Genomic DNA, 25,448 nt, shown 5'->3' with positions numbered 1-25,448 from the left:
TAAATTCCAGTGGAGATTTTAAGAGACTCATGCCACCATTTCTGTGATGTAATCTGGACAAACTGCTTCTAAAGTTCATTTGGAAAAGTATCATGTCTTGAAATGCCAAGACTTCTCTGAAGAAGAAAAATGTTGGAGAAGTGACACTATCAGATACAAAGATTTAATACAGAGCTACAGTAATTATAATCAACATAGTGTACTATTGGCATAAAAATACACAAATAAATCAATGGAAAAAATAGTATAATCCAGAAATAGTACCACACATATGTCTACAACTTATATTTGACAAAGGTGCAAAGGAAATATAGTATAAAAATGATAGACTTCAAAAAATGCTGTTGGAACAACGGAACATCCATATGCAAAATAAAAAATTTAATAAATTAATAAACTATAAAGCTTTGATTTATGGCACTCCCTATCTACTAGTTAACTCAAGAGGAGTTACAGAACTAAATTCAAAATCTAAAACTAAAGCATCCAGAAATAAACATAAGAGAAACAGTTTTATGAATTTGGGTTAAGCAAATAATTTCTAGATATGAAACCAAAAGAATATTCCATAAAAAAACACAAATTGATAAATTGCATGTCATCAAAATTAGAAACTCTCGCTCTCTTAAATATATTGTTAAAAATTAAAAAAATAAGTCAAAGAGTAGAGTGCATATTTTCAAAGCATATAGCTAATAAAAAACATGTGTCCAGAAAATATAAAGAACACAATGTTCAATAATAAAGAGACAATAAAACTCAATGTTTCAAATAGGCAAAAAACTTAACAGATGGCTCACCAAGAACATAACACAGATGGCCAAAAACATGAGAAAACATGTTCACCTTAAAAGTCATTAGGAAAATACAAATTAAAAGTACAATGCAATACCACTACACATTTACTATTGTAGTTAAAAATTTAAAAGGCTGTAAGACATATTAAAGGATTTTGTGTCATAGCCAAGCGATATTTATTCCTGGAATGCAAGGATAGTTCAAGATATGAAAATCAATTTACATAGTACAACACTTTAACAGAGTGAAGGGGGTAGAACTCACATGATTATCTCAATTGATACAGAAAAGCACTTGAGTATATTTAACACCATTCATGATTATAAAAAGTAACAAAATTGTAATAGAAGGACATTTACAAAAAATATTAAAGGATATATGTCCCACAGCTACCATGATACTCAATGGTAAAGACTGGAAGCTTTCCCCCTAAAATCAGGAATAAGTCAAAGATGTCCACTTTTGCCACTTCTATTTAATACAGTGTTGGAAGTTCAGGATGGAGCAATTAGGAAAAAAAGAACAGAAATAAAATGCATCCAAATTAGAAAGGAAGAAATAAACTATGTTGGTTTGCAGATGACATGGCCTTTTATGAAAAAAAAGAAAGAAAGAGAGAGAGAAAGAAAGAAAGAAAGAAAGAAAGAAAGAAAGAAAGAAAGAAAGAAAGAAAGAAAGAAAAACACATAAAGATCATACACACACACACACACACACACACACACACTGTAAAACACAATAAATAAATATGGCAAAGTTACAGGCTACAAGATCAGTGATGTTTCTATACACTAACAATGAATAGTCTGAAAAGAAAATTAAGAAACAGTTCCATTTAAAATAGAATCAAAAAGAATAAAATGCTTAGGAATAAACTTGACCAAGGAGGTAAATAACTTATATACTAAATATTATACAATATTGCTGAAAGAAATTAAAGAAGACATAAATAATGGAAAGATCCTATATTCATCTATTAAAAGACTTAAAATTGTTCAGCTCAATACTATGGAAAGTGATAGTATTTACACATTCAATGAAATCCCTATCAAAATTCCAATTACATTTTTTTTTTTTTTAGAAACAGAAACAATCAAAAATTCATATGGCGTATCAAGCATTCTGAATAACAAAAAACAATCTTGAAAAAGAAAAATGTTAGATATCTCATGCTTCTTGATTTCAAAACTGACTACAAAGCTACAGTAATTAAAACCATATGGTACTAGAATAAAGACAAACAAATGGAATAGAATAGAGAGTCCACAAATAAATTCACACATATACATACAGTCAACTGATCCTTTACCATAGGGTGACAAGTATCCAAAACCATTCACTAGGGAAAGAAGTCTTTCAACAAATGGTGGGAAAACTGGATATCTACATGTGGGAAAAAAAATACTACATTTTTACCTCACATCCTATATTAAAATTCACTCAAAAAGGAAACAGAGGGAGAAGATTTGTGACGTTGGATTTATCAATGACTTCTTGGATATGACACCAAAACACAGGCAACAACAACAACAAAATATAAAAATAGTATTTCATCAAAATGGATAATTTTTGTGCATTAAAGGACACTATCAACAAAATGAAAAAGCAACTCACAGTATAAGAGAACATATTTACAAACCATATATCTGATAATGGATTACTACCCAGAATATATAAATAACTTTAAAAATTCAATAACAAAACAAAACTATTCAAAAATGGACAAAGACTTGAATAGAATTTTCTCCAAATAAGATATACAAATGGTCAACAAGAACATGAAAAGATGCTCAACTTCAACAGTCATTAGGGTAATGCAAATCCAAACTGCAGTAACATACCACTTCATACCAATTAAGATGGAAATTAATATAATAATAATAATAATAATAACAATAACGTATTGGTGAGGATGTGGAGAAATGAAAACCCTTGTGCATTGCTGGAGGAAATCTGAAATAGTGCAACCACTATGAAAGGCAGTTTGGAAGTTCTTCAAAAAGTTAGAATTACCATATGACCCAGCAACTGCACTTGTAAGTATATACTCATAAAAATGGAAAATATCTTTGTCTTCAATTTCTTTTAATGATGTCTTGTAGTTTTCAGTGTTTAGGTCCTTCACATCCTTGGTTAAGTTTATTCCTAAGTGTTTTATTCTTTCCATTATAATTGCAAAATGAATGTTTTTCATTTCTTTTTCTGAAATTTCATTGTTAGTTTATAGGAACACAATGGATTGTTGTATATTGATTTTGTATCCTGCAACTTCATTGTATTTGTTTATTGTTTCTAATAGTTTTTTGGTGGAGTCTTCTGGGTTTTCTATATAAAGAATCATGTCATCTGAAAAAAGTGATAATTTGACTTCTTCATTCCCAATTCGGATGACTTTTATATCTTTCTCTTGCCTGACTGCTCTGTAAGACTTCCAGTATTATGCTAAATAGCAGCAGTGATAGTGGACACCCTTGTCCTATTGCTGATCTTGAAAAAAAAGCTTTGAGTTGTTCACCATTGAGTATATTAGTTGAGGGTTTGTCATATATGACTTTTATATTGAGGTTTCTTTTGTTGTATACCTGTTTTATTGAGGGTTATAATCACAAATGGATGTTGTATTTTCTTGAATGCTTTTCCTGCATTTATTGGTATGATCACATGATTTTTATAGTTTTCTTTATTAATGTGGTGTATTACAATGATTGATTTGTGTATGTTAAACCATCCTTGCATCCCTGGAATGAACACCACTTGATTGTGATGTATTATCCTTTTAATGCGTTGTTGTATTCAATTAGTTAGTATTTTGTTTAGGATTTTTATATCTGTATTCATCAGAGATATTGATTAGTAGTTTTCTTTTTTGTGTTTGTTGTCTTTGCCAGGTTTTGGTATCAGAGTAATGTTGGCCTCATAAATAAGTTAGAAAGTGTTGCCTCTTCTTCAATTTTTGGAAGAACTTGGGAATGATAGGTATTAAATCTTAAATCTTATTTGAATGTTTGGCAGAATTCACTAGTAAGGTCAACTGATCCTGGACTTTTACTTTCAGGGAAGTTTTTGATAATTGTTTCAATTTCCTTACTGTTGATTAGTTTATTTAGATTTTTCAGTTCTTTGCAATTCAGTCTAGGAAGGTTATTTATTTCTAAGAACTTGTCCATTTTTTCTAGGTTATTGAATTTCATGGCATATAGTCTTTCATATTGTCCATTGTAACCTCTCTTACTTCATTTCTGATTTTGTTATTTGAATCTTTCCTCTTTTTTGCTTTTTTTAGTCTAGTCAGAGGTTGTCTATTTTATTAATCTTTTCAAAGAATGGCATAACAAATATCCAACAGATATATGAAAAGATGCTCAACTTCACTAGCTATTAGGGGAATGCAGATAAAAACCACAATTAGATACCACCTCACACCTGTTAGAATGGCTATTATCAACAAGACAAGTAATAACAAGTCTGAGAGACTGTAGAGAAAAAGGAACTCTCATACACTGCTGGTAGGAATGTAAATTGGTGCAGCCACTATGGAAAACTGTATGAAAGTTCCTCAAAATATTAAGAATAGACTTAGCATATGACTCAACAATCCCCCTTCTGGGTATCTACCCCCAAAATTTGAAAAATTTATTCATAAATGTATATGTATCCCTATGTTCATTGCAGCATTATTCACGGTGGCCAAGACATGGAAACAACCAAAGTATCCTTTGATAGATGATGGACAAAGAAGATGTGGTACACACATACAATGGAATATTACTCTTCCATAAGAAAAGGTGAAATACTGCCATTTGCAACAGCGTGAATGGATCTTGAGAATATCATGCTAAACATAGTAAGTCAGACAGAAAAAGTAACTCATGTGGGATAAGAGAACTGAAAGCAAGAAGGAACAAACAAGAAAATAAACAAAAACTCATAGACACAGACAGCAGAATGGGGCTTATCAGATAGAAAGTGGGGTGGGGAGAAGTAGAAAAGTTTAAAAGTTGTCAAATATATGGTGATGGAAGGAGACTTTGGGTGATGAACACACAATGTAATATATAGATGATATATTATAGAATTGTACACTTGAAACCTATACAATTTTATTAACTAATGCCAACCCAATAAATGTAGTAAGTTTTTTTAAAAAGAATGGAAAACAATGTCTTGAACTGATATTTATACACCAGTGATCAGAGCAGCATTATTCACAATACTCACAAGTTGGAAACACCTCAAAAGTTCATATACAGATGATTGGATAAACAAAATGTAGTATGTATATATATATATATATAATAGAATATTATTCAGACTTAAAAGGAAGGAGATTCTGACACACGTTATAACATGGATAAGTCTTCAAGACATTAAGGTAAGTGAAATAAACCAGTCACAAGAAGACAATACACACACAATATAACTCCACTTATACAAGTTATCTAGAGTAGTCTAATTCTTAGTAACCAAAACTAGAACAGTGATTGCCAGGGGCTGAAGGCAAGGGAAATGAAAAGTTAGTGTTTAGTGAGCACAGATTTCAGTTTGGGAATATGAAAACTGTGAAGATGGATAGTGGTTCTAGTTGTTCAACAAAATGAATGGACTTAATACCACTCACTATGGACTAAATTGTGTCCTCCCCAAATTCATATCTTGAAACTCTAATCCCCAATGTGACGGTAGTTAATCTGTTAATTAGGTTTAAATGAGGTCATGAGGGTTGAGTTCCCATGATGGAAGTAGTGTCCTTATAAGAAAAGTAAAAGAAAAATACCAGAGCACTCTCTCCTCCCACCCCTACAAGTGTGGACACAGCATGAAGCTGGCTGCAAGCCAGAAAGAGCTCTCTCCCTGAGGGACTGAAGTGTCTGGCACCTTGATGTTGGACTTTCCAGTGTCCAGAACTGTGAAAAATTAATTCCAGTTGTTTAAATTACCTAGTCTATGGCATTCAGTTATAGTATCCCAAACAAACTAATAGAACACTGAACAGCACACTTAAAAATGGTAAAAATGGTAAATTTTGTTATGTATATTTTACCACAATAAAAAAAAAGAAAAGGAGTGAAGCAACTGGAATTCTTCCACAATTTTATACTACTACTTTGGGAAATAGTTTGACAGTTTTAAAAATAACTAACCACACATCTACCATTTGATCCAGCTATTACATTCCCCCCCTAAAAAAAAACAGCATATATCTTTATAAACAAATATTCACAGCAGCTTTATTTTTAATAGCCAAAAATTCGAAATAATCCAAAAACCCATAAACAGGTGACTAGTTAAGCAAATTGAGATATTTTCATATGGTGCAATATTACTTGGCAATAAAAAGGAATGAAATAATGATACGACAACATGAATGAATCTCAAAATAATTATTCTAAGTGAAAGAAGACAGACTAAAAGAGAATGTATATAATAATAGTCCTTTTATATAAAAACATGGAAAGTAAAGTTAATGAATAGTGACAAAACAGATAAGTTGTTGTCTGGAGAAGAGGATGCATGGAGGGATACACAGTTTACCATGAAAAACAGGAAACTTTGGGAGGTAATAAATACCTTTATTCTCTTGATGGTGAGGTGGTGTTTTTAGTGTGTGCACTGGTCAAAAGAAATCCAATTGTACAGTTTACGTATGTTCAGATTATTGCACGTCAATTATACCCACACATACCTGTTAAAATGCTATCAGAGGCATGTTCATCTTTCTCTTTCACACGAGTCTTCATACTATTTTTCCAACTCACCATGAACAGTTTTGCTTCAGGCCCTTTGCATCTACATGACTCACATGTTTGCTTCCTTCAGGCATTTACTCATATTTTACTTCCTCCTTGAGCCCTCCTATGTTTCCTGTTCATGTTGTAAAAAATCACTTAGTGGCTTAAAAACATCACAAACTTATTCTTCTACAGTTCTGGAGGTCAGAAATCCAAAATGAGTTTAAGGGGCTAAATAAAGTCAAGGTGTTAGCAGTGCTGGTTACTTCTGGAGGCTCCAGGGGAGAATCTGCTCCTTGACTCTTCCAGCTTCTAGAGGCTCTCAGTGTTCTTTGACCCTGGATACATGTCTTCATTTTCTGCTCCCATCATCACATTGCCACCTTCTCCTCCATTCGTCCTCTTACCTCCCTCTTATAAAAGGACCTTTGTGATTGCATTTATTGCCCACTCAGGTAATCAAGGATGATCTCCCCCATGTCAAGGTCTGCAGAGTCCTCTTTGCCAAAGAAAGCAGCATATCCCCAGGTTCCATGCATTAAGATGTGGACATCTTTTATTTTTTTTTGGGGGGGATGCATTATGCAGCCTCCTATGCGTCCTTGTGCACCCTATCCAGAATCTTAATACCCTTCAAACATTATATCTTCCTATATCTGCTAGAATTTTTACTGTTTTCCTTTGGCATTTTCAACTATCTAAAATATAATGTATTTTACTCATTTATTATGTGTCTTTCCTAGTAAACTCTAAACTCTGTGAAGGCAATGATTTGTTTTGTCCACTACTGTATTTCCTAGTGCCTGGAAAAAAATGTACATATTCAATAAATGATCATTGAATAAGAGATGTCTCAGTGAACATCACACATGCCTTGCTTCCCATATTTCCTCTATCCACTCAGAATATCAAAGAGTGGGTACTCTTGCTGATTAAAATCTGTATGGAGACACTAGTCATTGACCCAGAGACTGTTGAGGGTAATTTAGAAAATAGGGTAATTTAGTTATCTCCCAAATTATAATACTTTTATGCCAGCATCATGAGGATAATCACGTCATGTGATATTTTGAAAAATGTGGGGTCTGAAAAGTGACAGTGCCATTAATTACAGCAGTGGTTGGAATTAACTCCAAGTATTGCCTCAAACGCCCCCTCATACCCCAACTTGACCAGAAGCTTTCAGAGGGTGAGACCTCATGTTTGCTTTTCTTTGACACTGTTTTTCTGTAAGAGTTCAGTGAACACTGAATGAATGGAATCAAATTCAACTCTAAATCCCTTGCTCATTCTTCATTCTAATAGGATAGATTTATGTTTAAATTTTAATGTTGTCTTTTTAAATAGATTTAACATTTTATGAGAACTTTGCAAACAAAAGACTGCGCAAGTTACAAATGATGTTTTTGGATTTTTCCCTAACAGATTGGGCCATATTATTGATATAAAAGTATATTTTCACCCCAAAATTGGTTAAAAAAAACTAGTAACCAAAATTTTAACCCAAGGTTTTAGAGCGGATAGTCTCCTACGTTCCTCAAGGTTAAATGCAAACTTATCCCCAAAAAGGCTTACTGGGGAAGGGTACTAAAATGCAAACAAAACTAGATTTTCAGAATGAAGAAATGGTGTCTAAAATTTAGTATTTATGGAGCACTTACATGCACCAAACCTTCTGCAAAGCACTTCACACACTTAATCTCTTTTTGCTATTAAGAAAGCTGAGGTTCAGAGTGGTAATGTACACAGCCCACTGGACCCCCAAACCATGCTATTTCCACCATCTCATAATGACACCAAAAGTGAGGAAAAGCCCTTGGGAAACAGCAAAGGATTATGAATTGTTAGTTGTGATGAGGATGATAATAATGAAAATAATAATAATGTGAAGAAGTCCTCATAAAGCTGCCTTCTCATTTCCACTGAGTCATGCCACTGAATCAGTTTCCTATCTAAATTTGTAACTTCATCTTTGTCTTATTTATTGACTCCTTCATCAGTGGATAATCACTTAGCTACAGAATAACGTTGACAATGCACAATATGGATGCTAGCTGCCATCCCCCAGAAGGCCTCCTCCCCTACAAGGCCTACTTCCAAAAGTAAGCACTCAGGGCTATTCCTGTGGAGTCTTCCCATCACTTGTGATGTGTCAGCCCTACTTTCTTTCCATGCACTATAGATATTGCTTCTTGCTGGAATTATGGAAGATATGAAAATGAAATGGTGTATATAAATGAATCAGGAACTGGAAGGTTGGCCCTGTCCTTTCCTATCTTCTCAGAATATAACTAATTATCAGTATTTGAAAATGTTAAGCTCAGTGGTAGAATACTCCCAAGCCCAGAGCTCTGAGATAGCCAGTGAGCAAAAGCTCTGTGCAGCCCCACCACTGACTCCTTTCTCTACCTACCATATCCATAACCACATTAAAAGCTAGCATAAAGCACCACTCCCTCACTGCTAACCTGGCTCCTCTGTAAATCTGCTCTTTCTGAAGATATCCAGAGGCATGAAGAGTAATCAATCAGCATTACTCCAAAGGCCCCAAGAACAGTAGTCTGCTATAAGTAAGAAGGAGAAAGTAGGCTCATGATGTCAGGACCAGAAAATTATTAAGTCCAAAGAAGTTGTTCAGACTAAAGAAGAACCTCAAAGTACCAAAGAATCAGCTTAGTGAGGAAGGGGCAGAGCCTAGTAACCAAACTGCCCATTAGACAAGCAAGAAGGTCTTAGAATCTCTCATCAAAGAGAAGAGTCTTGAATTCTGCCCATTCTCTTTCATACTACCTGATGAGAGTGAGTGAGTTTCGTCTCAGGCACCATGTAGCCATGAAGGGGTTAGAGGCCCACAGGAAGCCCTTATACCTGGCTAAGTCACTGTTACGGGATTCCTTTTCTTAAGAGTCTGGGAAATTAGAGGTTTTGCTTCAGATCTCTTTCTCAAGAGGTTGAGTGATACAATGAAAGAATCAAGGACTCTGGAGTCAGCCAGACCTTATTCCAAGTGTTGATTATTATGCAAATTTGGACCAGGTAGCTACTTAACACCTTGGTTCACTTTCCTCATTTGTTAAAAGAGATCCATTTTGTACTTTATTCACTCTCTCTCGTTTTCCATTTTATTTATTTATTTTGACATTCAATGTTATTTTATACTAATTTCAGGTGTGCAGCATAGTGGTTAGACATTTATATAATTTAAGAAGTGATCCCACTGACTAGTCTAGAACTCACCTGGCACTGTACATAGTCATTACCATATTATTGACTGTATTCTCTATGCTGTACTTTCCATCCCCACAGCTGTTGTGTAACTATCAATTTGTACTTCTTAATGCCGTCACCTTTTTACCCTGCCCCCCAAACTCCCTCCCATCTATCACCCCGATAAATCTAGTACTAATCTGACACCATACATTGTTATTACAATGTTATTGATATATTCCTTATATGTCCTGCATCCTCCTATGAGTAATTAATGTGAAACAACCAATTTGTTTCACATTAATTACCCATTAGTTACTCAACTTCTTAATCCCTCCCTTTTTCACCCAACCCTCAACCCAGCTCCCATCTGCCAGCCATCAAAATGTTCTCTGTATCTATGAATTCGTTTTTGTTTAATTTATTTTATTCCTTAAATTTCATATATAAGCTGAATTACATTGTATCTCTCTTTCTCTGTCTAACATACTCCACTCAGCACAATACCCTCAAGGTCCATCCATGCTGCCGCAGGTGGCAAGAACCCATTTCCATATTCCAAGAATATTGCTATGGCTGAGCAATATTCCATTGTATATATGTACCACCTATTCATTATCCATTCTATTGCAGACACCCAGGCTGCCTCCATGTCTTGGCCATTGTAAACAATGCTGTAATGAACATATGGATGCACACGTCCCCTCAAAGTAGTATTTGGGTTTCTTTGGATAAATATCCAGAGGTGGGATTACTGGATTCTTATTTGTCTCTTGTTATAGCCTTTGTATCTGGTATAAGTATTGTTTCCACAACTTTTCTATTTTTTCCATTTTCATGTAATATCTTTTACCCATCCCTTTATTTCAAGTGTGCCTTTTGATCTGAAGTGAGTCTCTTGCAGGCAGCATATGTAAGGGTCTCGTTTTCTTACCCATTCAGCCTCTCTATCTTTTGACTGGAGCATTTAATTCGTTTACATTTAAAGTAATTGTTGATAGGTATGTAATTATTGCCATTTTATTATTCATATTTTTTATCTTTTTTATTCTCTTAATCTTAAAGAAGTCCCTCTAAGATTCCTTGTAATACTGGTTTGGTGTTGATGAACTCCTTTAGCTTTCACTTATCTGGGAAGCTCTTTATCTGTTTTTCAATTCTAAATAATAGCTTTGTTAGGTAGAGTAATCCTGGTTGTAAGTCCTTCATTTTCATCACCTTGAATATTTTCTGCCAATCCCTTGGCCTGCAAAGTTTCTGTTGAAAAATGAGTTGACAGTTTTATGGGAGCTCCCTTGTAGGTAACTAATTGCTTTTCTCTTGCTGCTTTTAAGGTTCTCTTTGTCTTTAACCTTTGGCATTTTAATTGTGATGTGACTTGGTGTGGGCCTTTTTGAGTCATCTTCTTTGAGACTCTTTGCTTCCTACGCTTGCATATTTATTTCCTTCACCAGGTTAGGAAAGTTTTCTGTCATTATTTCATCAAATAGGTTTTCAGTTCCTTGCTGTCTCTCTTCTTCTTCTGGTAGCCCTATGATGCAAATGTGGGTACACTGATGTTGTCCCAGAGGCCCCTTAGACTCCCCTTATTTTTTTGTTTTATTCTTTATTGTTTTGCTGTTTTGCTTGGGTGTTTTCTATTACCTTATCTTCTAAATCACTGACTTGATCCTTGGCTTCATCTAATCTATTGTTGATTTCCTCTAATGTATTCTTCATTTCAGTTATTTTATTCTTTATTTCTGATCGGTTCTTTTATGTTTTCCATTGCCATTTTTTTGTTTTCCTGTTTAGCAACTATTGATTCCCTTTCTTTCTTTTCTTTTTTTAATTAACATTCACTGGGGTGACAATGGTTAGTAAAATTACATAGGTTTCAAGTGTACAATTCTGTAACACATCATCTATATATCACATTGTGTGTTTACTACCCAGAGTTAATTCTTCTTCCATCACCATATATTTGATCCCATTTCCCCTATATACCCTCCTCCCTGCTTACCCTCTGGTAACCACTAAACAATTGTCTGTGCCTATTGTTTTTTCTTCTTCTTTTGTTTGTCTTGCCCCTTTGTTGCTTTCAGTTTTGTATACCACATATCAGTGAAATCATATGATTTTCGACTTTTTCTGTGTGACTTATTTCACTTAGCATAATAATCTCAAGATCAATCCATGTTGTCGTGAATGGCAGTATTTCATCTTTTCTTATGGGAGAGTAGATTTCCATTGTGTATACATACCACATCTTCTTTATCCAATCATCTATCAAAGGATATTTTGTTTGTTTCCATGTCTTGGCCACCATAAATAAAGCTGCTTTTATCCTTCTCCATTTTTATATTTCCTATGTCTTTGTTGAATTTCTCCTTGAGACCATTGAGCATCCTTATAACTAATGTTATGAACTCTGCATCTGGTAGATTGCTTGTCTCCATTTTGTTTAGTTCATTTTCTGGAGCTTAATTCTGTTCTTTTATTTTGGACATGTTTGTTTCCCCATTTTGGCTGTCTCCCTGTGTTTGTTCTATGTATTAGGTAGGGCTGGTATGCCTCCAGGGTCTTCCAGGTGTGTCCCTTGTGTGGGTTGTTTGTTCCTTCCTACTGTACCTGAGTTTTGATTTCTGTTTGCACATAATGGGAGGGATTGACCCTCAGACTGATTGGTTGTGAAGATTGCCTGTGACTCCAGTGGAAGAGTTGTGATGCAAGGACTCACCCTACAGAACAGGGTTCATTTTAGCAGGGTTCTGGTACTTGCCCAATGTGCCCTTTGGGTGTTTTCTCCTTGTAGGAAATTCAGTGATGCTCCAAAACTGGCCACCAGTCATGTCAGTCCTAGGACCTCCTGGGAGGCGATCCACTGCAGGTCAAATTTAGTCACCTCTGCTCTGCCTGTGGATCACATGGTATGATCCACAAAGCAATATACAGATGGCCACTGTCCATGGTGGGCTTGGAGATGCCTGAAGTAGCCATTCTGTGAACTGAGGCTAGCTGTCACTAGTGCCAGGCGTAGGGCTGCTCAGCCAGTGCCTGGGACATACTGAAGCCAGATTATGCTTGTTTGGGTTCAGTGAACCTTTGAGAGATTTTAGGAAAGCCCATGTATCAGTTAAGTGAGACTGTACAGAAAAGCCACTGGAAGAGGTTTGGGTGTGCCTGAAAGTTGGGTGGAGCAAGGTCTCAGGAAATCACTAAGGCAGAATAGACAAAAGGTGATAGCAGTTTGATGATGACTCAGATATGGCATCTTCCTGTGTCTGCATGCAGGGATGAGGATGGCCCAACAAAGAAACAATGGCTTCTTCCAGTTCTCCCCTGGCAGAAAGCTGCCCCTCCAGTACTCACCCTGAGGCCAGATGGTTTAGTTCCTCCCCGTATGTCCCTGGTGACATTCCTGCAGCTCTCCCTGTGCTGAAGCTCAGAGTGAGTCCTTCAGTGAGTAAGTCCATGTGAGTGGTCCCTTTAAGAGGAGTACCTGGGACTACAGCTACCCTCTGGCTCACTTTGCCACAATGTCTACTGACTTTCACAGCTAGAAGTTATAATTACTTCTCTTCCTGGCACTGGAACCCTGGTATGGGGAGGCTGGTATGGGGCTGGGACCCCTCGCTCCTCCGCAGCCAAAATATATGCCTCCTGATTTTTAATGGTCACACATGGGTGTGGGACAAGATCGTTCCCAGTCTCCACCCCTCCTACCAGTCTTGAGGTGACTTCTGTATGTCTGTAGTTGTAGGGCTTCAGTTCAGCTAGACTTCAGGAGATTCTCAAGAATAGTTTTTCTGTAGTTTAGTTGTAATTGATGTGGTTTTAAGAAGAGATGAGCGTAGCATTTACCTATTCCACCATCTTGACCAAAACCCAGTACTTTATTATCGTCTAACAGAAAGTCTGCTGCCAACACACAGAAATATTTATTCTGGAAAGAGCTGGTAATCAAAGTTTCATTATAAAGGCAAGAGAAGACTATGCTAATGTTGACAATGAAATTAAGTAAACCAAGCAAGTAGTAATGCCAGAAAAATCTGTTGAAAGCTAGTGTATCAAATAACAAGCTAGAATCTGGCTCTTCTTGTGTTTCTTCCTGTCTCTGGGCTCCCTTCTTTTGATTAACCCCACCAACTGAGGAAACCTGGGCATATCTCTGCCCATGATGACTTGAGACGACCCAAGTCCAGCAAGAACACACATGGCAAATTTAGATAAGATGCTGCCCAAAAGGAGGCTTTTCCCATGGCCATCACAGGCAGATGGACCCCCCCCCCCAATGGCCTCAAATAGTCTGTTCACAGACTTCCCAGTTTTTTTCCAGTTGCTCTCTTCATCCACCCCTGTTGCGTCCGAAAAGCCCATCAGTTTTTCAAAGTCAATCCCAACCTTCTGACTACATCTGGCTTTTCCAGCTCCACAGTCTCCCCTTTGACCTCTCATAACGTTTATGGTACACACCACATGCAGTGACAACTCTATCCTGCCATATCAGCCATTTTTAACTATTTCATGTCCATTTTGTCTCTAATTAGATTTTTGTAATGAATTATATTTGTTTCTGAGACTAAATCAATATAGTCATATTACATATTTTTGAACTTAGAAAAACAGGTAAAAAAAGAAAATAAAAGTCACTCTAACCCTGTCACTCAGAAATAATTACTGTTAATATTCTGTTGTATGTTTTCTGGCCTGTTTTCTAATTGTTGGGGATGTGTTAGTGCAACCAATTCCTCACACAAACTCCAAAGCACGGTTTGGTTTTTTTCTCATGTGGTCTTTAGAATCTAACATGGTGGTATGTATCTCACAATAAAGGTTAGTTATTATCAATATTAATAAAAATCCAAGGGCAAAATAAATTGGCAGAAAGAGAAAAGGCTTTGGAACCAGCTATATCTGTATTCGAACTTCAGACTTGCCCCTGCAATCCTGAGTAATGTTTGGTTAACTTTTTGAGCCTGCGAGTTTTCATTTGTAAAATGGAAGCAACAATTTCTTCCTTATATTTTGAACTTAAAGGAAAAGCAAATACACACTGCTTGCCTTTTGGTAAGTGATAATAATTATTAATAATAATGTTGAAATAGTAAAAAAAACATGAATGCCATGAAAACAAGATAAAGACAGAAGAATCCTTCTGCTATTCCAGTGGCTGAACTGTAGAATTTTTCTTCAAATATTTTTTTAATTAAAGTTTATTGGAGTGACAACTGTTAGTAAAGTTACATATGTTTCAAGTGTACAATTCTGTAATACATCATCTATCTATCACATTGTGTGTTCACCACCCAGAGTCAACTGAACTGTAGAATTTAATGTAACACACACACACACACACACACACACAAGAATATTCCTAAACAAATGTGTATTTTACTTATTGTCATAAGACATCTGCTGACTTTTAATTAGAAACAAAAATATGGTGGCAAACTATACCCTTTAGTCATAGGAAAGGTGTATAAACATTTGTGAAGAAAATGGAAGACAAAATTCAATACAAGAGTGTTAATATTCTAGAAATGTTGGTGATGTTTTAGTATATTCCAGCATAAGACTTAGCACAAGTTCTAGCCAAATCATTAACTTTCATGCATTCATTTCTGGTCTCCTGTCCTGTACTAAAAGGTCTATGTCAGACACAGTGGGCTACTTTACCGAAAACACCAGCCCCATCAACAACAAAATGACCAAAAAGGTTGGATTGGTCAAAAGATTTTTTGGCGAGTGTGTCTTAGAAGATGAGTCAGAGTTTACTAGAAGTGATGGAGGAGAAAATCAATGACGTGTACAGGCATTCCATCTCAGCATGTGAGGAAATGACCCCTGGTTTCTAGCTCCCAAGTGGAACTAAAAGTTGCTAAGATGAGGGAGTGTTGGGGGGCAATCCCCAAGGCTGATGACTCTGGAAGCAATCTTTTTCAGCCTTGGCTGCCAGTAGAATCACCTCGGGGTGGCAGGGACTTTAAAAGTCATGGTTCACAGACCATATTGTAGACAAGTTGAATCAACATTTCTGGTAATGGGACTTAGGCATCAATATTTTATACATATGCCCAGAGGATTGCAACTCTCCTTGCTAGGATGTGATTGAAGGTTGGCTTAATGTATTATCACCACCCTCCACATCAGAGAAGCCTGGCTCCTGTCTGTGCCTGCTCACAGTGTCCATGGTATATACAAGTGATCAGTGATGCAGCAGTGGCCATACTCTGCGGGCTCACTACCACCTCTGACAGGGAGCACTGCTGGCCCTATAGATATTGTCACACCACCATCCCAAGGCACTGCCCACCAGCCAGGACCAAAGTATGTTCATGGATCTGTTTAGGCTTATACCAAATATTTCTACACCTACAAGTATCCAATTCCCTCCTTCCTGTATGGTAGAAGTAACCAAAAAAGTATTCTATGAAGTCTGGTTAAAGTTCATATTACCCAACAGTTAAAATATAAGACCACTCGAAGTTCCCCCCACATGATCTCAAGGCCTGCAGTAATTTGGGGAAAAACCAATGCCTCCCGATGCCCAGCAGCTCCTCTCCAACCCTTAGCATTCTGACAAGGGGTAGGCCTCCTTCTCTTTCTAATCTTGGGGGGCCTTTTCTCAGTGTCCCTAATGCCTTGCTGCTCATGCAGGCTATCCAGAAACTTGTGAAGAGTCTGTGTTTTGAACAAGCTGACTCTGTAAGTTGGCTATCACAGTGTAGGGAAGAAAATATGCCTGGAGTGGCCTCCCCCAGTCCCTCCTGCACCTGAGCATCACCCATGTGGGTAAATGGATGTGCCACTTCCCTACAGTGGGAGGCCTGCTGTGTGCACACAGACCAAGGCCGGCTGATCCAGCCAGTGAAGGTACAACAAAACGCTTTTAGATTCAGTTTATTACTGATATGCACAGCACAGGGAAGAGTGGCCAAAGTGTCAGCTCTCATGTCTTCTCTCACACCGTAACAGGAGGGGCTGGGTGCCTGAGTGAGTGGGCACCCGTTCCTGAGCAGCCTGTCTGGACTCCAGCTAAGGGCTTTCATAGGCTGCAGCTATACCTTGAGGTGGCAAGCAAAAAGCCCCCTGTGTTATCAGAACTGGAGGTGATGAAAAACAGTGCCATGACAGCCTCCCATCGGGACAAGTAGGAGAGGGCCTCTGAGCACATCCTCACAGCCCTCCATCCTCTTCTGTTCCAAGAGGATCACAAGGTCTCCTGCCAAGATTCTGAGAAGTTGGAGTTCAAGTTTTTGGCTACATGACTTATGAGGGCAGTGGTAGGTCACCAGGGCACCATGGTGGAGCCATCCCTGCCATGCCCACATACCACCATATGACACTCTGCCTTTTCCTCAGGAGCCATGCTCATCTGTTGGGCAGAGGTCTTTGGCTCCCTGCCCTGCCAGGGGCAGAGTTGTGATGCAGACACAGGGGGCTCTGAAGACTTAGAGATCTAATTTGCTGGACCTGGCTCCAGTGTGGAGAAGGAATGGAAGGGGCAGGGACAGCACTGAGGCTTGTTCCATTAATCCAGAGAGAGATGAAGGTAACCAGAACCAGAGTGGGCTGTAAGGGAGAGAAGTAGGCATAGATTCCAGATAGGTCTGGAGGCAGGATGGAAATGTGCCTCTTGGTCATGGCATGTGGAGAAAATGGGGAATGAAAAAGCCAAACCCATGCTCAGGCCTTCAGCTTGGGTGCTGCCATTCCTGAGTGAGTCAATGCTGGCAGAAGTGCATCCTAGAGGAAGGTGTCTAGCTCTGACCTAGGCTATCTGCACTCAAGGTCAAGGGCATCAACAGCAATGGGCCAGGATATGTAAGCCAGCACTTCATGATTTTGTTATCCAAAGGCTCAAAGGATGCACATTCAGGAAGGATGCCCAGACAGTGCAGCAAGGTGAGGGTGGCAGAAAGGACAAATAGACAGTGACCCACGATTAAGACAGGAGCTCAGGGCCCATGGGAGTAGACAGGAGAGCCATCTGAGCCAGTGGGAGGTGCCAACTGCGAGCTGAGCTGTGAAGGAGAAACAAGATGTATTTCACAAATGAGATCCGGTGGGAGAAAGTGTATCTGAGGAACAAAGCAGCTGGTAAGTCCCCAGAATCAGGTGTGACACCAGGATGTGCTCAGGAGCTCACAAGCGATCGTGGCAGAGGAACAGTGATCCAGACTGACAGGACACACACGAGGTCAACGAAAGTTCCCAGGATTGTGTGTCCAGTTGCCTCACCCACAGGCATGTCTGCTCCCAGGCTGACTGGGCCATCGTCTGGGGAGATGGTGCCAACTCTGTCCCCAAATAGCAGCACTTAAGCTGTGGGGAGTCTGAGACTGGAAATATTCTCCAGGAAGGAGGTGATGGTGCAGTGATGGCACCGGGTAGGCATCTGTGCACTTCAGTTGTGGGGCTTTACATGTCAGTTCTGTACCTCAGAGGGAAACTACTTCTGACCATGGATTGGGATAATGGAGAAAGGAAGAGAAATAAATTCAATGTCAGCTCAGCAATGACAAGTGGATTTTCCCCATTTACTGAAGTGAATCAGGATTCCTAAGAACATTTAAACTTAAGACATAAAAGAAAAAAGGATTCTTTTTTTGTTTTAATTAAAGTTTATTGGGGTGACAATTGTAAGTATAGTTACATAGATTTCAGGTTCTCAACAATTTCAGTGGCACTAAAATTAGTGAATCTAGACAAAGACTTTCCTCTGCCTCTTATTCTACTTTAAATCCTACCACGGGTTTCTTACAGCTTAGTGTTTTGTCATCTGGATTCAAGTGTCCTCAGGACACAGGTTTGTCCCAATTGTCCATCAACTCTGCAGACTGTGACCTCCCTTCTCCAGGGGACTCCAGGACCTAAGAAGAGTTTCCACAGTTTGCACTGCTGGGTCTGGTTCCTGAAATTTCCTACAATGGGCTATCAGGGGCAGCACACACACTTTACATTTGCATGAGGCCCTGCAGTGCATTTGCAGCACTTTACTTGCTAAGCACCCTTCAAGATTAATCACCTCACACTTTCAATCAATCAATAAATTCACATTGTTTTGTTACAAATCATATGTGTGCCTAGAAATTTTGCCTTGTCCTCTCTATACAATCATGCTCTTGTTTAGTATTTTTTACTATAAAACTAATGAATATTCATTACTTTTACTTTGGGAAACACAAAAGCATGAAGTGGAATGATATACAAATATAGGGTTAAAACAAAATCCAATGTCTTTCAGGTCTATCACCCAAGTTCAGAGCCATGCCTCCTGCAATCTCACACAGCCCCCATGAAGCCCCGAGTCCTGCTTCTGCCCTTGTCACGGCCTAGCAGCCTCTTCCTGTAGCCTCCTCTGCATTTCCTAAACCTTCTGGATGAACCTGTCACCCAGCACAGCTTCTCCCCATGCCCTTAGAGATTCCCAGTGCACAGTGTGCTTTCTTTCGATTCACCTTTAATTTCCACTGAAGGCAAAGTTTCTGGGATTCCTGAGGAGGCACCACAAGTGAGACTGCTTCTACGACCTAAGGAGGAGGATCTCACGCCTGGCCAGGATGCATGTCGGGTGAATATCTACCATTCAGGGTTTCCAAGAAGCTGATGGACAACTGTCTGCCCTGGCAGGACATTTGGCCTGTCCTGAACATCCGTGGAGACATCTGGTTCACGTCAAAAGATCCTACATACCAAGGTCTGACAATTAAGTTCGCAAACTTGTTGCTAACGTTTTTTGATATCAGAGAGATTATTCATTATGAATTTGTACCAACTAGACAAACAGTTAACCAAGTTTTCTATCTGAAGTGCTGAAAAGGCTGGTGAAAAAGTTAGACTACTTGAATTTTTTGCCAACAGTTCATGGCTTTGCATCACGACAATGCACCAGCTTACATGGCACTGCGTGTGAGGGAGTTTTTAGCCAGGAAACAAATAACTGCATTGGAACACCCTCCCTACTCACCTATCTGGCCCCCAATGACTTCGTTCTTTACCCAAAGATAAAGGAAATATTGGAAGGAAGACATTTTGATGACATTCAGGACATCAAGGGTAATGTGACTACAGCTGTGATGGCCATTCCAGAAAAAGAGTTCCAAAATTGCTTTGAAGGGTGGACTAGGCGCTGGCATCAGTGCATAGCTTCCCAAGGGGAACACTTCAAAGGTGACCGTAGTGATATTCAGCCATGAGACATGTAGTACTTTTTCTAGGATGAGTTCACAAACTTAATTGTCATACCTTGCATTTAGTCCTGTCCAAAACTTCCAGAGACATTTGGTTCCATGCCAACCCATTTATATAACCCATGTGCCATTGCCAGTTAGGTTACTAAGGCGAGAAGGGCTATTATTGGCAATACAGCCTCAACTCAACTATTGGACTGATAAAACATGATAGTATTTTTTATGTATTAATACTGTAAATCAAGCTTTCACTCTACTGCTGAGTTATACCTCTGCCTTAATCTGGTAAAGTAAAAATATGACTAAAATTGTGGGCTCTTTGAACCCAGGATGTTTCATTAGCGTGGACGTATTTAACATGCTGAATCAAGGAAATTCAGCACGTCAGAGCCCAACCCCCTTACCCCACTCCATCCCCACGCCCCACAAAAGCCCAATGCCAGGACATACTGACAAAGTCCAAGTTATAGCATTTAGAGTATGTAGAACCAACGCAAGGGGGAAAGGTGTGTGTGTGTGTTTGTGTGTGTGTGTGTACACGCGCTTCACTTCCTCTGTCTGAATCTTATCTGCTATTATTTATATTTAGAGCAAAATGGATTGGAAAAGTAAGGTCATTATCCACCTGATCTGCAATAGAAAAAAAAAAAGCCAACTGCTATTACTGACAAATAAATTTTAAAGCCAGAATCATCCATATGTTCTCTGTTGACCAAATCCAAAAGACACAGCAGCCAGCCTGAAAATGGTTCCGTATGGTTTAATTGAAAAATCGCAGGCTTTAGCATTGGATGAACCTGCCCCAAATGCAGCTCCACCATGAACTGGCTGAGAGACATTTCATGTCACTATGCCTCAATATTCTCCTCTATAAATTGAATATAAAAATACGTACTTGAGAGAATTAAATAAAAAACCCAAGGAAAGAACTTCACACTAGGAAATGCCCTCCTATGAGAGGAGCCCTCGGCTGCTCACTGGTTCTAGCAGCATGGACTGCAGAACACACTCAAGCCTCTCTGAACTTGCCACCAGCACAGTGGTGTCCACACTCAGGTTCAGTGCCCTCTTTTAGCATTGTGCTTATTGATCCATTTATAATTCGCTGTGAGAGACAGCTGCTGGTACCGCCATGGGCACAGGCCCTGTTCTATCAGCAGGGAATGTGAAGACAAATGTGCATAGCCTCTGCCTTCATACATCGTGCTCCTATCGAGGAATGTCCCTGAGTCTGCCTGGTGGTCAGTCCTGTACTCTGTGCTAAGGGAACCCCTCTATGCTCTTGTTTGTGGGCAGACTTTATAAGTATGGGCTGTGGACACTGCTGTGTCCTTTCTGTTTTCCCTTATTTCCGGAAATCTAGAAACTACTGAAAACCAAATAGCCAACTTTAACTTCTCCAGATAGAAACTTACCCTAGATACTAGTATGGACGAGCCAAAGAAAGGGAGATAAGCCAAAACTTAAGAAACATTATTGAAAATTAACCTCCAATGGGAAAAACTGCATCTGTGCACTTTTTCTGAAAATGGGGAAGGTATAATCTCAGGGTCCCTTTCTCAGCTTGCTCACCCAGCTGCAACAGGAGCAGCACTGATCTAACTCCACAGCACACATTCCAGATGTTGTTGAAAACTAACCAAAGAGGTTTTTAATGATGTAAATGTATGGCTCTTTCTTTAGCAGCTGTAGCCTTACAGATGCTTTCTCTCCTCTTAATTATGCAGCACCTATGACACTCAATACCAAATAAATAGTGAGAATGAGGTCATTCTACACTCAGGTGCCCAAGTACATGCATGTACATGCAGAGGGTTGAAAAGGCCACCACCTCCTCCCTGCTCCCCCCAGTTCATGTTTTTTCTTAACCCAATCAATTAAAAATACTGATCCTGGAAAGAGACATTTTCTAAGTACACACTTGAGACTAGTTAATGGACACCACATTTCTGGTGGAGCAGCTCCTTACTCAGAATCCTCAGCTTTAGGAGTGCCTACCGGGGCTAACATAAGGGGCCAGCGAACTACAAAAGAAAGTTCTAGTGCTATTGAAAAGTCAGTTTGACTTACCACTCACCCTTAAAATGTGGTGTTGAACATGGTGTCTGAAAGGGAGCAGTTACTCAAGGAAATATTAGTATTATCTCTGACTAATGCTAGAAGTTTGTACCTTGATCTAGACCCTTTCATAACAATAATAGTAACATTCATTTTGACACTGATGATGGTATTGATGAAATATTTTCTATCTATAAAAGAATATAACATCTTTCAGTTATAAAAAATAAAATTAACACCTGTGTATTTACCACCAGGCTCTTTTGATGCCTAGTCCCAATTATATATCCCTGTCCCTTTGCTAAAGTTAATGTTTGTCATTCCCTCTCTTTTCATTAAGCTGGGCAACATATATAAGTATCCCTAGATAATATATTGTTAAATATCAAGCGCTTCACAATTTTGTGTAAATTAAGCACCATTTTGTCTAGCCCTCTAACCTGCCTTTTCACCCACCAGTAAGTTCTGGAGATCTGTTCATGCTGCTGTATGTAGCAGCAGTCCCTTCCTTTTCTCTGCTCCAGAGTATTCCACTGCACAAGCATAGCCTTTGGATGGACATTTGCCTCATTTCCAGGTTTTGCTATAAAAACCTTTATGCTATAAATCTTTTGTGCCTGTTCCTGCTGCTTATGTGTCAGATGTTCTATAGGACAGAGTTTTCTGGTAGGCACAGAATTGCTTCAAAATGAGATGCATGTGTTCAATGTTCCAAGATAGTGTCATTTGTTTTCCAAGAGAATTGTGCCCATTTCTACCAGCAACAGATAAGGGCGTCTTTTGCTTCATATTTTCACTAAAATTTAGTGTTGTCCTATTTTTGGCCAATCTAATGCTAAACACTACATGATCTTGTTTTAATTTGTATCTCCATGATTACTAATAAGGTTGAGCACATTTATATATGCCTCAATCTTTCATGTTTCCTCTAGGAAATGCCTACTTGGGTGTTTTGTCCATCATATCTATGGTACTGTTAGGACTGTCCTTAAAAAACATTTAGTTTTTAATATATTCTAGATTGCTACTCTTTTATATATTATTAATATAAATGTCTTCTCTCAGTTTGCTGCTTTTTTTTTTCTCTTTTTTGTGGTGAACATTAGTTTTTAGTGAACAGAGGTTTGTTTTTGTTTTAATTTTAATGTGTTTAAGAGTATCAGTCTTTTTCATTATGGTTTTTGCTTAAATGGTTTTGGAGAAAACTCTTTCTACCTCAAAGCCATAACAACTTTTCCAGATTTTCTTATTTTTAAAAAATGTTTGCTTTTCTTTTTTGATTGTTAAACATGCCTTTATAAATTAGGAAATTTCCCTTTATTTCTTATGAGTTTATATTTTCATTATGGATTGTTGGTGTATTTTATAAAAACTTTGCATCTATTGAGATGATAATTTTTTATTTATTCTGTTAATATATTGGATAATATTAATTGATTTTTTTAATTATTGGTTTCAGGTGTACAAAACAATGTAATAGTTAGACATTTATACTCCTCACAAAGTGATAACCTCCCTCCCCCAATCTACTACCTCTCTGACATCACATGCAGCCATTACATTTCCACTGTCTCTATTCCTAATGCTGTACTCCGCTTCTTGTGACTATATATATAATTTATACTATATATATATATATTATATATATATATATATATAATACACATATATATATACATATATATGTGTGTGTGTGTATATATATATATATATATATATATATATATATATATATATAAAATTGTAGTTGACAATCATTATTATTTAGCTTCAGCTTCAGGTGTACAGCACAATGATCAGGGATCTACACCATCACTGAAGTGTTCTTCCTAATAAGACAAGTGTCCATCTGATACCCTACAAAATCTTAACAACATTACTGATTACATTCCCCAAACTGTCTTTCGTAACCCCGTGGCAATTTTGTGGTTACTGACTGGGCTTTCTAACCCCCTCACCCTCTCCCTCCTCTCCACCCCCATCTAGCAGCCCTCAGTTCCTCAGTTTTTTCTATATCTCTGAGACTATGTCTGATTAGCCTGTTCATTTATTCTATTCTTTGGATTCCACATATAAGTGAGATCATATGGTATTTGTCTTTCTCTGTCTGACTTATTTCACTTAACATAATGTTCTCTAGGTCCATCTATATTGTTGCAAATGGCAAGATTTCATTCTTATTTATGGCTGAGTAATATTCCATTGTATAAATGTACCACAGTTTCTTAATCCAGTCATCTACTGATGGGCATTTCGGTTGTTTCCATGTCTTGGCTACTGTGAATAGCGCTGCAATAAACATAGGGGAGCATACATTTTTTTGAACGCGTCTTTTGGATTTCTTTGGATAGATACCTAGGAGTGGAATTGCTAGGTCAAAAGGTAGTTCCATTTCCAGTTTTTTGAGATACCTCCACACTGATTTCCATAGTGACTGCACCAATCTGCAATCCCACCAACAGTGCACAAGGGTTCCCTTTTCTCCACATCCTCGCCAGCACTTGTTGTTTGTTGATTTATTGATGATAACCATTCTGACTGGAGTGAGGTGGTATCTCATTGTGGATTTTATTTGCATTTGTATATTGATTAGTGTTAAGCCATATTTAGGCCAGGAGCACAAACCTCATCTTAAAAGCAATCTTGTCTTGATCATGTCTTGCTCTATCTCCTAGGGAGCTGTGATCAGCAGGCCTGGAGAGGTCTGGGCGGTCTGGACAGAGACCTGGGGCCAGATTGTGGAGCTGCAGGGCTTGGTCATGCCGTGAAACTCTTTTCCAATGAAAACCCCCTGAAGCGTTGAAGGCGGAACAGCCTCGTAATCCCCTCCTATAAAACTCCACACCCCTGTTTGCTTGGGGAGGTTATGGTCTTTTCTAGCCTGACTTCCCCCAGCTCAAACACACCAAATAAATTCTATTAGACCAATTTTGTTCCCCCGCGACTCATTACTCTGGCTGTGCATAATAATTAGTGAGGTTGAGTATTTTTTCATATGTCTGTTTGCCATCTGTATGTCCTCTTTAGAAAAATGTCTCTTCATATCCTCAATCTATTTTTTAATTGAGTTGTTTGTTTTTTTGGTGTTGAGTTGAATGAGTTTTTTAATGAATTTTGGATATTAACCCCTTATCAGATATATCATTGACAAATATCTTCTCCTATTCAGTAGGATCCCTTTTTGTTTTATTGATGGTTTCCTTTGCTGTGAAAAAACTTTTCAGTTTGACGTAATCCCATGTTTATTTTTTCTCTTACTTACCTTGCCTGAGCAGATATATCAGTGAAAATATTATTAAGGGTAATGTCTGCAAACTTTCCTCTATATTTTCTTCTAGGAGTTTTATGGTTTCAGATCTTACATTTAAGTCTTTAATCAATTTTGAATTTATTCTTGTATATGGTGTAAGGAAGTGGTCCAGCTTCATTTTTTTGTATGTGTCTATCCAGGTTTCCCAGAACCATTTATTGAATACAGTAT

At 38.1% G+C, this 25,448-nt stretch overlaps 1 pseudogene; it reads left to right on the top strand.

The window, feature by feature from the left end:
- Window positions 1–24,770, top strand: part of LOC109460515 (ATP synthase F(1) complex subunit alpha, mitochondrial-like) — a 108,503-nt pseudogene extending 83,733 nt beyond the window's left edge.
- Window positions 24,771–25,448: the final 678 nt, after the last annotated feature.

This window comes from Rhinolophus sinicus, chromosome 17 (assembly GCF_057876585.1).
Source record: "Rhinolophus sinicus isolate RSI-liver-muscle chromosome 17, RSI-T2T, whole genome shotgun sequence".
NCBI lineage: Eukaryota > Metazoa > Chordata > Mammalia > Chiroptera > Rhinolophidae > Rhinolophus > Rhinolophus sinicus.
The sequence above is the reverse complement of the archived record's forward strand: the minus strand, read 5'-3'. Positions and strand labels throughout refer to the sequence as shown.